The sequence below is a fragment of the Triticum dicoccoides genome, chromosome 1A (assembly GCF_002162155.2).
Source record: "Triticum dicoccoides isolate Atlit2015 ecotype Zavitan chromosome 1A, WEW_v2.0, whole genome shotgun sequence".
NCBI classification, from domain to species: domain Eukaryota; kingdom Viridiplantae; phylum Streptophyta; class Magnoliopsida; order Poales; family Poaceae; genus Triticum; species Triticum dicoccoides.
Genome location: NC_041380.1, coordinates 168,453,594 through 168,469,333, shown reverse-complemented (window position 1 = coordinate 168,469,333; position 15,740 = coordinate 168,453,594).

Genomic DNA, 15,740 nt, shown 5'->3' with positions numbered 1-15,740 from the left:
CTCTTGTGAAATCTGGATTCCTTTGCCAAGGCAATTGCACCAGTATTGTCACAAAAGATTTTCATTGGTCCCGATGCACTAGGTATTATACCTAGATCGGATATGAACTCCTTCATCCAGACTCCTTTTGCTGCTTCTGAAGCAGCTATGTACTCCGCTTCACACATAGATCCCGCCACTACGCTCTGCTTAGAACTGCACCAACTGACCGCTCCACCATTCAATAAAAATACATATCCGGTTTGTGACTTAGAGTCATCCGGATCGGTGCCAAAGCTTGCATCGACGTAACCATTTACGACGAGCTCTTTGTCACCTCCATAAACAAGAAACATATCCTTAGTCCTTTTCAGGTATTTCAAGATGTTCTTGACCGCTATCTAGTGACCCACTCCTGGATTACTTTGGTACCTCCCTGCTAAACTAATAGCAAGGCACACATCAGGTCTGGTACACAACATTGCATACATGATAGAAACTATGGCTGAGGCATAGGGAATGACTTTCATTTTCTCTCTATCTTCTGCAGTGATCGGGTATTGAGTCTGACTCAACTTCACACCTTGTAACATAGGCAAGAACCCTTTCTTTGACTGATCCATTTTGAACTTCTTCAAACTTTATCAAGGTATGTGCTTTGTGAAAGTCTAATTAAGCGTCTTGATCTATCTCTATAGATCTTGATGCCCAATATATAAGCAGCTTCACCGAGGTCTTTTGTTGAAAAATTCTTATTCAAGTATCCTTTTATGCTATTCAGAAATTCAGTATCATTTCCGAACAATAATATGTCATCCACATATAATATCAGAAATGCTATGGAGCTCCCCCTCACTTTCTTGTAAATACAGGCTTCTCCAAAAGTCTGTATAAAACCATATGCTTTAATCACACTATCAAAGCGTATATTCCAACTGCGAGAGGCTTGCACCAGTCCATAAATGGATCGCTAGAGCTTGCACACTTTTTTAGCACCTTTAGGATCGACAAAACCTTCTAGTTACATCATATACAACTCTTCTTTGAGATATCCATTAAGGAATGCAGGTTTGACATCCATTTGCCAAATTTCATAATCATAAAATGCGACAATTGCTAACATGATTCGGACGGACTTAAGCATCGCTACGGGTGAGAAGGTCTCATCGTAGTCAACTCCTTGAACTTGTCGAAAACCTTTCGCAACAAGTCGAGCTTTGTAGACAGTAATATTACCGTCAGCGTCAGTCTTCTTCTTGAAGATCCATTTATTCTCTATTCCTTGCTGATTATCGGGCAAGTCAACCAAAGTCCATACTTTGTTCTCATACATGGATCCCATCTCAGATTTCATGGCCTCAAGCCATTTCGCGGAATCTGGGATCATCATCGCTTCCTCATAGTTCGTAGGTTCATCATGGTCAAGTAACATGACCTCCAGAACAGGATTACTGTACCACTCTGGTGCGGATCTTACTCTGGTTGACCTACGAGGTTCAGTAGTAACTTGATCAGACGTTTCATGATCATCATAATTAGCTTCCTCACTAATTGGTGTAGGAATCACCGGAACTAATTTCTATGATGAACTACTTTCCAATAAGGGAGAAGGTACAATTACCTCATCAAGTTCTACTTTCCTCCCACTCACTTCTTTCAAGAGAAACTCCTTCTCTAGAAAGGATCCATTCTTAGCAACGAATATCTTGTCTTTGGATCTGTGATAGAAGGTGTACCCAACAGTCTCCTTTGGGTATCCTATGAAGACACATATCTCCAATTTGGGTTCAAGCTTATCAGGTTGAAGCTTTTTCACATAAGCATCGCAACCCCAAACTTTAAGAAATGACAACTTGGGTTTATTGCCAAACCACAGTTCATATGGTGTCGTCTTAACGGATTTCGATGGTGCCCTATTTAATGTGCATGCGGCAGTCTCTAAAGCATAACCCCAAAATGATAGTGGTAAATCAGTAAGAGACATCATAGATCACACTATATCTAATAAAGTGTGGTTACGACGTTCGGACACACCATTACGCTCTGGTGTTCCAGGTGGCGTGAGTTGCGAAACTATTCTGCATTGTTTCAAATGAAGACAAAACTCATAACTCAAATATTCACCTCCACGATCAGATCATAGAAACTTAATTTTCTTGTTACGATGATTTTCCACTTCACTATGAAATTATTTGAACTTTTCAAATGTTTCAGACTTATGTTTCATCAAGTAGATATACCCATATCTGCTCAAATCATCTGTGAAGGTCAGAACATAATGATACCCGCCGCGAGCATCAACACTCATTGGACGACATACATCAGTAGGTATGTATTATTTCTAGTAAGTCTGTTGCTCGCTCTATTGTTTTGGAGAACGGAGTCTTAGTCATCTTGCCCATGAGGCATCGTTCGCAAGCATCAAGTGATTCATAATCAAGTGATTCCAAAAGCCCATCAGCATGGAGTTTCTTCATGCGCTTTACACCAATATGACCTAAATGACAGTGCCACAAATAAGTTGCACTATCATTATTAAACTTATATCTTTTGGCTTCAATACTATGAATATGTGTATCACTACTATCGAGATTCAATAAAAATAGACCACTCATTAAGGGTGCATGACCATAAAAGATATTACTATATAAATAGAACAACCATTATTCTCTGATTTAAATAAATAACCATCTTGCATCAAACAAGATCCGGATATAATGTTCATGCTTAACTGCTGGCACCAAATAACAATTATTCAGGTCTAAAACTAACCCCGAAGGTAGATGTAGAGGTAGCGTGCCGACCACGATCACATCGACTTTGGAACCGTTTCCTACGCGCATCGTCACCTCGTCCTTAGCCCATCTTCGCTTAATCCATAGCCCGTGTTTCGAGTTGCAAATATAAGCAACAGAACCAGTATCAAATACCCATGCACTACTACGAGCATTAGTAAGGTACACATCAATAACATGTATATCAAATATACCTTTCACTTTGCCATCCTTCTTATCCGCCAAATACTTGGGGCAGTTCCGCTTCCAGTGACCAGTCCCTTTGCAGTAGAAGCACTCAGTCTCAGGCTTAGGTCCAGACTTAGGCTTCTTCACTTGAGCATTAACTTGCTTGCCGTTCTCCTTCAAGTTACCCTTCTTCCCTTTGCCCTTCTTCTTGAAACTAGTGGTAATGTTGACCATCAACACTTGATGCGCCTTCTTGATTTCTACCTCCGCAGCCTTTAGCATCGAGAAGAGCTCGGGAATTGTCTTATCCATCCCTTGCGTATTGTAGTTCATCACAAAACTTTTGTAGCTTGGTGGCAGTAATTGAAGAACTATGTCAATGACACTATCATCAGGAAGATTAACTCCCAGTTGAGTCAAGTGGTTGTGGTACCCAGACATTATGAGTATATGTTCACTGACAGAACTATTCTCCTCCATCTTGCAGCTATAGAACTTATTGGAGACTTCATATCTCTCAATTCGGGCATTTGCTTGAAATATTAGCTTCAACTCCTGGAACATCTCATATGCTCCATGACGTTCAAAACGTCATCGAAGTCCCGATTCTAAGCTGTAAAGCATGGCACATTGAACTATCGAGTAGTCATCAGCTTTGCTCTGCCAGATGTTCATAACATCTGGTGTCGCTCCTGCAGCGGGCTTTGCACCTAGCGGTGCTTCTAGGACGTAATTCTTCTGTGCAACAATGAGGACAATCCTCAAGTTATGGACCCAGTCCATGTAGTTGCTACCATCATCTTTCAACTTAGCTTTATCTAGGAACACATTGAAATTCAAAGGAACAGTAGCACGAGCCATTTATCTACAACAACATAGACATGCAAAATACTATCAGGTACTAAGTTCATGATAAATTAAAGTTCAATTAATCATGTTACTTAAGAACTCCCACTTAGATAGACATCTCTCTAGTCATCTAAATGATCACGTGATCCATATCAACCAAACCATGTTCGATCATCACGTGAGATGGAGAAGTTTTCAATGGTGAACATCACTATGTTGATCATATCTACTATATGACTCATGCTCGACCTTTCAGTCTCAGTGTTCCGAGGCCATATCTGCATATTCTAGGCTCATCAAGTTTAACCCGAGTATTCTGCATGTGCAAAACTGACTTTCACCCGTTGTATGTGAACGTAGAGCTTATCACACTCGATCATCACGTGGTGTCTCGGCACGACGAACTGTAGCAACGGTGCATACTCAGGGAGAACACTTATACCTTGAAACTTAGTGAGAGATCATCTTATAATGCTACCGCCGTACTAAGCAAAATAAGATGCATAAAGGATAAACATCACATGCAATCAAAATAACTGATATGATATGGCCATCATCATCTTGTGCCTTTGATCTCCATCTCCAAAGCACCGTCATGATCACCATCGTCACCGGCTTGACACATTGATCTCCATCGTAGCATTGTTGTCGTTTCACCAACTATTGCTTCTACGACTATCGCTACCGCTTAGCGATAAATTAAAATAATTACATGGTGATTGCATTTCATATAATAAAGCGACAACCATATGGCTCCTGCCAGTTGTCGATAACTGTTACAAACATGATCATCTCATACAACAATTTGCATCATCACGTCTTGACCATATCACATCACAACATGCCCGGCAAAAACAAGTTAGACGTCCTCTACTTTGTCGTTGCTAGTTTTACGCGGCTGCTACGAGCTTCTAGCAAGAACCGTTCTTACCTATGCATCAAAACCACAAATTTTTTCATCAAGTGTGCTGTTTTAACCTTCAACAAGGATCGGGCGTAGTCAAACTCGATTCAACTAAAGGTGGAGAAACAGATACCCACTAGCCACCTGTGTGCGAAGCACGTCAGTAGAACCAGTCTCATGAACGCGGTCATGTAATGTCGGTCTGGGCCGCTGTAATGCCCATAATGCGGCTATATCTCCCATGTGTCGAGGCACGACTTAGAGGCATAACCACATTGCAGTTTTGTCGCAAGAAGGGTCATCTTCACACAATCCCATGTAATGAACAAGAAAGGGACAAAGAGAGTTGGCTTACAATCGCCACTTCACACAATACTAAAATAAATCACACATCATCCAAAATACACACATAGACCGATTACGGTCAAATCCAAATGAAAAAGAAGATAACCCCAAATACTAGACCCTCGATCGTCCCAACTGGGCTCCACTACTGATCATCAGGAAACGAAACATAGTAACGACCAAGGTCCTCGTCGAACTCCCACTTGAGTTCGGTAGCATCACCTGCACTGGTATCATCGGCACCTGCAACTGTTTAGAAGTATCCGTGAGTCACAAGGACTCATCAATCTCACACCCGCGAGATCAAGACTATTTAAGATTATGGGTAGGATAAGGTAATGAGGTGGAGCTGCAGCAAACACTAAGCAAAAATGATGGCTAACATACGCAAATAAGAGTAAGATGAGAAGCTACGCAACGGTCGAAAAGTTAGGAGTGATCAAGAAGTGATCCTGCACCTACTTACGATCAAACATAACCCAAACCGTATTCACTTCCCGAACTCCACCGAAAAGAGATCATCACAGCAACACACGCAGCTGATTCATTTTAATTAAGTCAAGTGTCAAGTTCTCCACAACTAGATATTAACAAATTCCCATATGCCACATAACCGCGGGCATGACTCTTGAAAGTTTATACCTTGAAGGGGTGTCCCAACTTAGCCCATGACAAGCTCACGATCCGCGGAGACAATCCTCCATCGCGGGAACCCGATCAGGCTCGGAATCTCGGTGCACAAGACATTTCGACTATAGTAAAACTAAACCAGCAAGACTGCCCGACTGTGCTGACAAATCCCGATAGGAGCTACACATATCTCGTTCTCAGGGCACACCGGATAGGTCAAGCTACGAGTAAAACCAACCCTCAACTTTGCCCGAGGTGGGCTCGCAGGCTGCCCGTTTCAGACCAACACTCAGAGGAGCACTGGCCCGGGGGGGGGGTTAAAATAAAGATGACCCTCAGGTTTGCAACCCCAAGGGAAAGTTATAGGTTGTTAGGCAAATGTAAAACCAAGGTTGGGCCTTGCTGGAGGAGTTTTATTCAAAGCAAACTGTCAAGAGGGTCCCATACCCCTCATCGTGTTAGGGAGGCAAAATCAAGGAACATAACACCGGTATGATGGAAACTAGGGTGGCAAGAGTGGAACAAAACACCAGCCATAAGGCCGAGCCTTCCATCCTTTACCAAGTATATAGATGCATTAAATTAAATAAGAGATAATATGATATCCCAACATATCCATGTTCCAACATGGAACAAACTTCAACTTCACCTGCAACTAACAACGCTATAAGAGGGGCTGAGCAAAAGCGGTAACTTAGCCAAACAACGGTTTTCTAGGAAGGTGGGTTAGAGGCTTGACATGACAATATGGGAGGCATGATAAACAAGTGGTAGGTAGCACGGCATAGCGATAGAACGAACAACTAGCAAGCAAAGATAGAAGTGATATCGAGGGTAATGGTCATCTTGCCTGAGATCCCACAAGGAAGAAGAACGAGTCCAAGAAGTAGACGAACCAACGTAGAAGAACGAATCCTCACAACTCTTGAACGAAACCGAAGCTAATGAGAGAAGCAAACCGGAAAGAAGCAAACAACGTGGTAAACACACAAGCATAAACATGGCATGATGCACAACCAAGGATGATGCATGTCTGGTGTAAATATGCATGGCATGGCAAAGTGCACAAACAAAACTACAAGTTAAGTGGAGCTCAACATGTGACAAGATGCATGTTGATGAAACACCGCATCAATTATTTAGTTCTCTCCCGTTTATGTACCCAACAATATTAAATGTTGGTTAACATGGCAAGAGATGAGGCATGAGTAAACCAACTATTTAGGCAAGTTTAAATGAGGCCGGAAATAACAAACAACAATTCTGAAAAAATCCCCATATGCATATTATGAATTTGGTACTATTCTGCCCTAAACCATATTTTAGAGTGGTTAAACATGCAAGATGATTGCACCATGTTAGACTAGGCATTTTTCTACCCCATTTGCATATAAAGTTTATTTAAATCCGAGCTACGGTCAATTAATTATGAATTAAATCATTTTAACATGACATTTAACAAATTAAATGCAAACAACATTTTAAACATTTCAACATGGATGAAGGTTGCATATTATGAAACTAGATGAAATTCTAAGCATTTTACATATATAAAACATTTTAATCCGATGCACAGTTTGGGAGTTATTAAATGCATGAAGTGCAAGGGCTTTTTTGCAAAATTGTTTTAACTCGATAATTGGTTAAATTTGCAAAAGAGGAAAAACATGCACGGGCCAAATCTAAAGCATGTTGGGCCAGCAGAAGAAAAACAAAAGAGGCATTGCAGGGGGGCCTCACCATGGGCCAAGGCCCATCTCGGTGAGGAGGGCGCTGGCTTGGCCGGACAGGGACAAGGCCCACGAGGCCGTGTCAACGGGCGCAGGGACTTGGGGAGGTGATGACCCACAAGTATAGGGGATCGCAACAGTTTTCGAGGGTAGAGCATTCAACCCAAATTTATTGATTCGACACAAGGGGAGCCAAAGAATATTCTCAAGTATTAGCAGCTGAGTTGTCAATTCAACCACACCTGGAAACTTAATATCTGCAGCAAAGTATTTGTAGCCAAGTAATATGATAGTAGTGGTAACGATAGCAAAATGTAATGATAACAAAAGTAATGTTTTTGGTGTTTTGTAGTGATTATAGCAATAGCAATGGAAAAGTAAATAAGCAAAGAACAATATATGGAAAGCTCGTAGGCAATGGATCAGTGATAGAGAATTATGCCGGATGTGGTTCATCATGTAACAGTCATAACCTAGGGTGACACAGAACTAGCTCCAATTCATCAATGTAATGTAGGCATGTATTCCGAATATAGTCATACATGCTTATGGAAAAGAACTTGCATGTCATCTTTTGTCCTACCCTCCCATGGCAGCGGGGTCCTAGCGGAAACTAAGGGATATTAAGGCCTCCTTTTAATAGAGTACCAGACCAAAGCATTAACACATAGTGAATACATGAACTCCTAAAACTACGGTCATCATCGGGAGTGGTCCCGATTATTGTCACTTCGGGGTTACCGGATCATAACACATAGTAGGTGACTATAGACTTGCAAGATAGGATCAAGAACTCTCATATATTGATGAAAACATAATAGGTTCAGATCTGAAATCATGGCACTCGGGCCCTAGTGACAAGCATTAAGCATAGCAAAGTCATAGCAACATCAATCTCAGAACATAGTGGATACTAGGGATCAAACCCTAACAAAACTAACTCGATTACATGATAAATCTCATCCAACCCATCACCGTCCAGCAAGCCTACAATGGAATTACTCACGCACGGCGGTGAGCATCATGAAATTGGTGAAGGAGGATGGTTGATGATGATGACGGCGACGGATTCCCCTCTCCGGAGCCCCGAACGGACTCCAGATCAGCCCTCCCGAGAGGTTTTAGGGCTTGGCGGCGGCTCCGTATCGTAAAACGCGATGAATCCTTCTCCTTGATTTTTTTCTCCCCGAAAGTGAATATATAGAGTTGGAGTTGAGGTCGGAGGAGCTCCAGGGGGCCCATGAGGTAGGGGGCGCACCTTGGGGGGCAGGCTCGCCCCCACCCTCGTGGCTAGGGTGTGGGCCCCCTGGTCTTGATCTTTTGCCAGTATTTTTTATTATTTCCAAAAAGACGCTCCATGGAGTTTTAGGTCATTCTGAGAACTTTTGTTTCTGCACATAAATAATACCATGGCAATTCTGCTGAAAACAACGTCAGTCCGGGTTAGTTCCATTCAAATCATGCAAGTTAGAGTCCAAAACAAGGGAAAAAGTGTTTGGAAAAGTAGATACGACGGAGACGTATCAACTCCCCCAAGCTTAAACCTTTGCTTGTCCTCAAGCAATTCAGTTGACAAACTGAAAGTGATAAAGAAAAACTTTTACAAACTCTGTTTGCTCTTATTGTTGTAAATATGTAAAGCCAGCATTCAAGTTTTCAGCAAAGATTATGAACTAACCATATTAACAATAACGCTTAGGTCTCATGTTTACTCATATCAATGGCATAATCAACTAGCGAGCAATAATAATAAATCTCGGATGACAACACTTTCTCAAAACAATCATAATATGATATAACAGGATGGTATCTCGCTAGCCCTTTCTGAGACCGCAAAACATAAATGCAGAGCACCTTTAAAGACCAAGGACTGACTAGACATTATAATTCATGGCAAAAGAGATCCAGTCAAGTCATACTCAATGTAAATCAACAGTAATGAATGCAAATGACAGGGGTGCTCTCCAACTGGTGCTTTTTAATAAGAGGATGATGACTCAGCATAAAAGTAAATAGATAGGCCCTTCGCAGAGGGAAGCAGGGATTTGTAGAGGTGCCAGAGCTCGGTTTTGAAATAGAGGTGAATAATATTTTGAGCGGTATACTTTGATTGTCAACATAACAACCAAGAGATGGCGATATCTTCCATGCTATACACATTATAGGCGGTTCCCAAACAAAATGGTAAAGTTTATACTCCCCCTCCACCAACAAGCATCAATCCATGGCTTTCTCAAAACAACGAGTGCCTCCAACTAACAAGAGTCCCAGGGGGAGTTTTGTTTGCAATTATTTTGATTTAGTTTGCATAAAGCATGGGACTGGGCATCCCGGTGACCAGCCATTTTCTCGTGAGTGAGGAGCGGAGTCCACTCCTCTTGAGAATAACCCACCTAACATGGAAGATACGGACAACCCTAGTTGATACATGAGCTATTCGAGCATACAAAACAGGATATTTATTTGAAGGTTTAGAGTTTGGCACATACAAATTTACTTGGAACGGCAGGTAGATACCATATATAGGTAGGTATGGTGGACTCATATGGAATAACTTTTGGGGTTTATGGGATTGGATGCACAAGAAGTATTCCCGCTTAGTACAGGTGAAGGCTATAAAGAGACTGGGAAGTGACCAGCTAGAGAGCGACAACAGTCATGAACATGCATTAAAATTAATCGACACCGAATGCAAGCATGAGTAGGATATAATGCACCATGAACATAAATATCATAGAGGATATGTTGATTTTTTCAACTACATGCATGAACATGTGCCAAGTCAAGCCACTCGAATGGTTCAAAAGAGGATACCACCCTATCATACCACATCACAACCATTTTAACAGCATGTTGGCACGCAAGGTAAACCATTATAAGCTCCTAGCTAATTAAGCATGGCATAAGAAACTATGATCTCGAGTTGTCATTGCAAACATGTTTATTCATAGTAGGCTGAATCAGGAATGATGAACTAATCATATTTACAAAAACAAGAGAGGTCGAGTTCATACCAGCTTTTCTCATCTCAGTCAGTCCATCATAGATCGTCATAATTGCCTTTCACTTGTACGACCAAACGATGTGGATAATAATAATAGTGCACGTGCCTTGGACTAAGCTGGAATCCGCAAGCATTCAATAAACAGAAGAAGACAAGGCAATATGGGCTCTTTTGTCAGATCAACAATAGTGCATATAAGAGCCATTTCAACAATTTAATCATGGTCTTCTCCTATCGACCCCCAAAGAAAACAAAATAAATAAAACTATTTACACGGTAAAGCTCCCAACAAGCAAAAGAAGAACAGGAAATCTTTTTGGGTTTTCTTTTTAATTACTACTACAAGCATGGAAATTAAAACTAGCTAAAAGCTACTGCTAATTTTTTTGGTTTTTCTTAAGGTTTATTAAGAACACAAGAAGAAAACATAAAAAGAGAAAATAAACTAGCATGGATATTACAATGAAAAAGTATGAGCACCGACATCTAGCAATTTGTGTGTGAATATGAATGTAATGCCGGTGAGAAATACATACTCCCCCAAGCTTAGGCTTTTGGCCTAAGTTGGTCTAATGCCACGGATGGCCTGACGGATATCCAAAGTTGTAGTTGGGGTCATACTGAGATGCAGCAGTCATTGCATCGTGGGCTGCAGCTTGGAGGCGAGCTATCTCAACTCTCCTCTTATACTCTTCCGCCTCCTCTCTGGTTATAGAATATCTCCCTTTTGCCTGAAAGTCAAAGAAAGTAGAAGCAGGGAGAGCGACGTGATAGTTGCACCGTCTGCCAAAGATTAGTCGGTACTAGAGGAAGTGATCGTTCCTCTCAACAAACTAATGGTGAACCATAGCCTCATAATCCAAATAAGCAGGAGGCAACTCAATATCATCCTCACGTATGGTTATATCAAGAAAATTAGCTATGCGGGTTGCATAAATGCCACAAAAGAAATCTCCATTAAATCTATTAATATGCAACCTACGTGCAATAATGGCTCCCAAATTATAATATTTATCTCCTAACACAGCACTCCTAAAAATACTGAGGTCAGGGACACACATGTGACATGCTTCATCTTTACCGTTAATGCATCTACCTATGAAGAGAGCAAAATAATGTATAGCAGGAAAGTGAGTGCTCCCTATGGTAGCTTCTGCTATATCTCTAGATTCCCCCATAGTTATACTATTAAGAAAATCTCTAAATTCAGATTTGCGAGGTTCACTAGTACTACCCCATTGTGGAAGTTTGCAAGCAGTGGTAAAGTCCCCTAAGTCCATAGTGTAAGAATTTTCATAAAGATCAAATAGGACAGTTTGAGAATTACGTGAAGATGAAAATTCAAACCTCCTCACGAAGGAGATAGTGAGATAGTGGTACTGACGGCACTTTTCTTCCTCGAAGCTCACAAGATCAGCGTTACGCAAATATGTGTTAAATTCTTCCTTAATTCCTGCTCGATCCATGAAGTCCTCTGAAGGCCATTCACAAGGCCGCACTGGAGCGTCCCTTGGTGGCTCATCGTGAGCATCCCGCATTGCAAGCCTGGGTCCTTGCTTCCTTGAAGCACCACCTTGGTACATTTTCCTAAACATATTGCTTCCTCTGAAAAATTTCTGAAATTTTTAGTAACTTCAAATAAAAGTAAACCAAAGTCAACAAAATTGATAGCAACTACTCCTACAAGTGCCGAGAGCCCATATCATGCATTAGAACTACTTGGAACCATATAAATTTGACATGCAAGCTCAAGAACAGGGTCACCTAAGCAGCAAAAATATGCAATGAATAAAGCACTAGAACAAAAACTAATTGGACTAATGGAGGAGTCACATACCAAGGAACAATCCCCCCAAGCAGTTTTGTGAGAGGTCCTTTAATCAAGGAGATCGAAAATGGCAGCAAAATGAGCTTGGACTCGGGTTTGAGCTGGATAATGGTGTTTGTGGGAGGAAGAAGAAGTGTGTGGGTGCAGGAATAAGTGGAGGAGGGCCACCGTGGGCCCACGAGGTAGGGGGGCGCGCCCTCCACCCTCGTGGCCAGGTGGATGCCCCCCTGCTGTGTTCTCAGTGCCAAATATTCTCAAATATTCCAGAAAAAATCATATTTAAATTTCAGGGCATTTGGAGAACTTTTATTTTCGGGTATTTTTATATGGCACGGATAATTCAGATATGAGACAGAAAATACTAATTTTATTTTATTTAATATAAATAACAGAAAGTAAAAGGAGGGTACAAAGAGTTGTGTTTTCTAAATTCATCCATCTCATGATCATCAAAAGGAATCCATTAACAAGGTTGATCAAGTCTTGTTAACAAACTCATTCCGAATAACATGGAACCGGAGAAATTTCGAATAACACTAGGTTACCTCAACGGGGATATGCACATCCCCAACAATAAGAATATCATATTTCTTCTTGACAGTAGGAAGAGGAAATTCAAAACCTCCAAAAATAATCGATGGAATTTTTCCAATAGAATTGATACTATGGACTTGAGGTTGTTTCCTCGGGAAGTGTACCGTATGCTCATTACCATTAACATGAAAAGTGACATTACCTTTGTTGCAATCAATAACAGCCCCTGCAATATTCAAAAAGGGTCTTCCAAGAATAATGGACATACTATCGTCCTCCAGAATATCAAGAATAACAAAGTCCGTTAAAATAGTAACATTTGCAACCACAACAGGCACATCCTCACAAATACCGACAGGTATAGAAGTTGCTTTATCAGTCATTTGCAAAGATATTTCAGTAGGTGTCAACTTATTCAAATCAAGTCTACGATATAAAGAGAGAGGCATAACACTAACACCAGCTCCAAGATCACATAAAGTAGTTTTAACATAGTTTCTTTTAATGGAGCATGGTATAGTGGGTACTCTTGGATCTCCAAGTTTCTTTGGTATTCCACCCTTAAAAGTATAATTAGCAAGCATGGTGGAAATTTCAGCTTCCAGTATCTTTCTTTTATTAGTAACAATTTCTTTCATGTACTTAGCATAAGGATTCATTTTAAGCATATCAGTTAATCGCATACGCAAAAAGATAGGTCTAATCATTTCAGCAAAGCGCTCAAAATCCTCATCATCCTTTTTCTTGGATGGTTTGGGAGGAAAAGGCATGGGTTTCTGAACCCATGGTTCTCCTTCTTTACCATGTTTCCTAGCAACAAAGTCTCTCTTATCATAACGTTGATTCTTTGATTGTGGGTTATCAAGATCAACAGCAGGTTCAATTTCTATATCATTATCATTGCTAGGTTGAGCATCAACATGAACATTATCATTAACATTATCACTAGTTTCAGGTTCATTACCAGATTGTGTTTCGGCATCAGAAATAGAAATATCATTTGAATTCTCAGGTGTTTCAGTAATAGGTTCACTAGAAGCATGCAAAGTCCTATCATTCTTCTTTTTCTTCCTTTTAGAAGGACTAGGTGCATCTATATTATTCCTCTGAGAATCTTGCTCAATTCTCTTAGGGTGGCCTTCAGGATACAAAGATTCCTGAGTCATTTTACCAATTCTAGTAGCCACTCTAACATCATAATCATTATTCTTACTATTCAATTCATTGAGCAAATCATTTTGAGCTTTAAGTACTTGTTCTACTTGAGTGGTAACCATAGAAGCATGTTTACTAATAAGTTTAAGTTCACCTTTGACGTTAGCCATATAATCACCCAAGTGTTCAAGCATATCAGCACTGCATTTTAATTCTCTACCAAAATAAGCATTGAAGTCTTCTTGCTTAACCATAAATTTATCAAACTCATCTAAGCATGGGCTAGCAAACTTAGTAAATGGGATTTCAGCTTTATCATATCTATAGAGAGAATTTACCTTTACTACCTTTGCCGAGTTATCAAGACCATGTGTTTCTTCAATAGGAGATGGATTAAAATTATGCACTTCTTCGACATGCGGTAAATTAAGACCATGTATTTCTTCAATAGGAGGTAAATTCTTAACATCTTCAGCTTTAATACCCATTTCATTCATGGATTTCTTTGCCTCTTGCATATCTTCAGGACTGAGAAATAGAACACCTCTCTTCTTCAGAGTTAGTTTAGGAATAGGCTCGGGAAGTGTCCAATTATTTTTATTAGTCAACATATTATTTAATAGAATTTCAGCTTCATCCGGTGTTCTTTCCCTGAAAATAGAACCAGCACAACTATCCAGGTAATCTCTGGAAACATCGGTTAGTCCATTATAAAAGATATCAAGTATTTCATTTTTCTTTAGAGGATGATCAGGCAAAGCATTAAGTAATTGGAGAAGCCTCCCCCAAGCTTGTGGGAGACTCTCTTCTTCAATTTGCACAAAATTATATATATCCCTTAAAGTAGCTTGTTTCTTATGAGTAGGGAAATATTTAGCAGAGAAGTAGTAAATCATATCCTGGGGACTACGCACACAACCAGGATCAAGAGAATTAAACCATATCTTAGCATCACCCTTTAATGAGAACGGAAATATTTTAAGGATATAAAAGTAGCAAGTTGTCTCATCGTTAGTGAACAGGGTGGCTATATCATTTAATTTAGTAAGATGTGCCACAACAGTTTCAGATTCATAGCCATAAAAAGGATCAAATTCAACCAAAGTAATTATATCAGGATCAACAGAGAATTCATAATCCTTATCAGTAACACAGATAGGTGACGTAGCAAAAGCAGGGTCAGGTTTCATTCTAGCATTAAGGGATTGCTGCTTCCATTTAGCTAATAACCTCTTTAGATCATATCTATCATTGCAAGCTAAAATAGCTCTAGTAGCTTCTTCATCCATAACATAACCCTCAGTAACAACATGCAATTCATATTTATTAGGGGAGAGTCTTCATCATCACTTTCATCAATATTATCAGTTTCAATAATTTCATTCTCTCTAGCCCTAGCAAGTTGTTCATCAATAAATTCACCAAGTGGCATAGTAGTATCAAGCATAGAAGTAGTTTCATCATAAGTATCATGCATAGCAGAAGTGGCATCATCAATAACATGCGACATATCAGAATGAATAGCAGAAGCAAGTTTAGGTGTCGCAAGCTTACTCAAAACAGAAGGTGAATCAAGTGCAGAGCTAGATGGCAGTTCCTTACCTCCCCTCATAGTTGAGGGATAAATCTTGGTTCTTGGATCTTTCAGGTTCTTCATAATGATAAGAAGATATAAATCCCAAGTGACTCAAAGAATAGAGCTATGCTCCCCGGCAACGGCGCCAGAAAATAGTCTTGATAACCCACAAGTATATGTGTCGGTGTCAAAACTGGCAGATCTCGGGTAGGGGGTCCCGAACTGTGCGTCTAAGGCAAATGG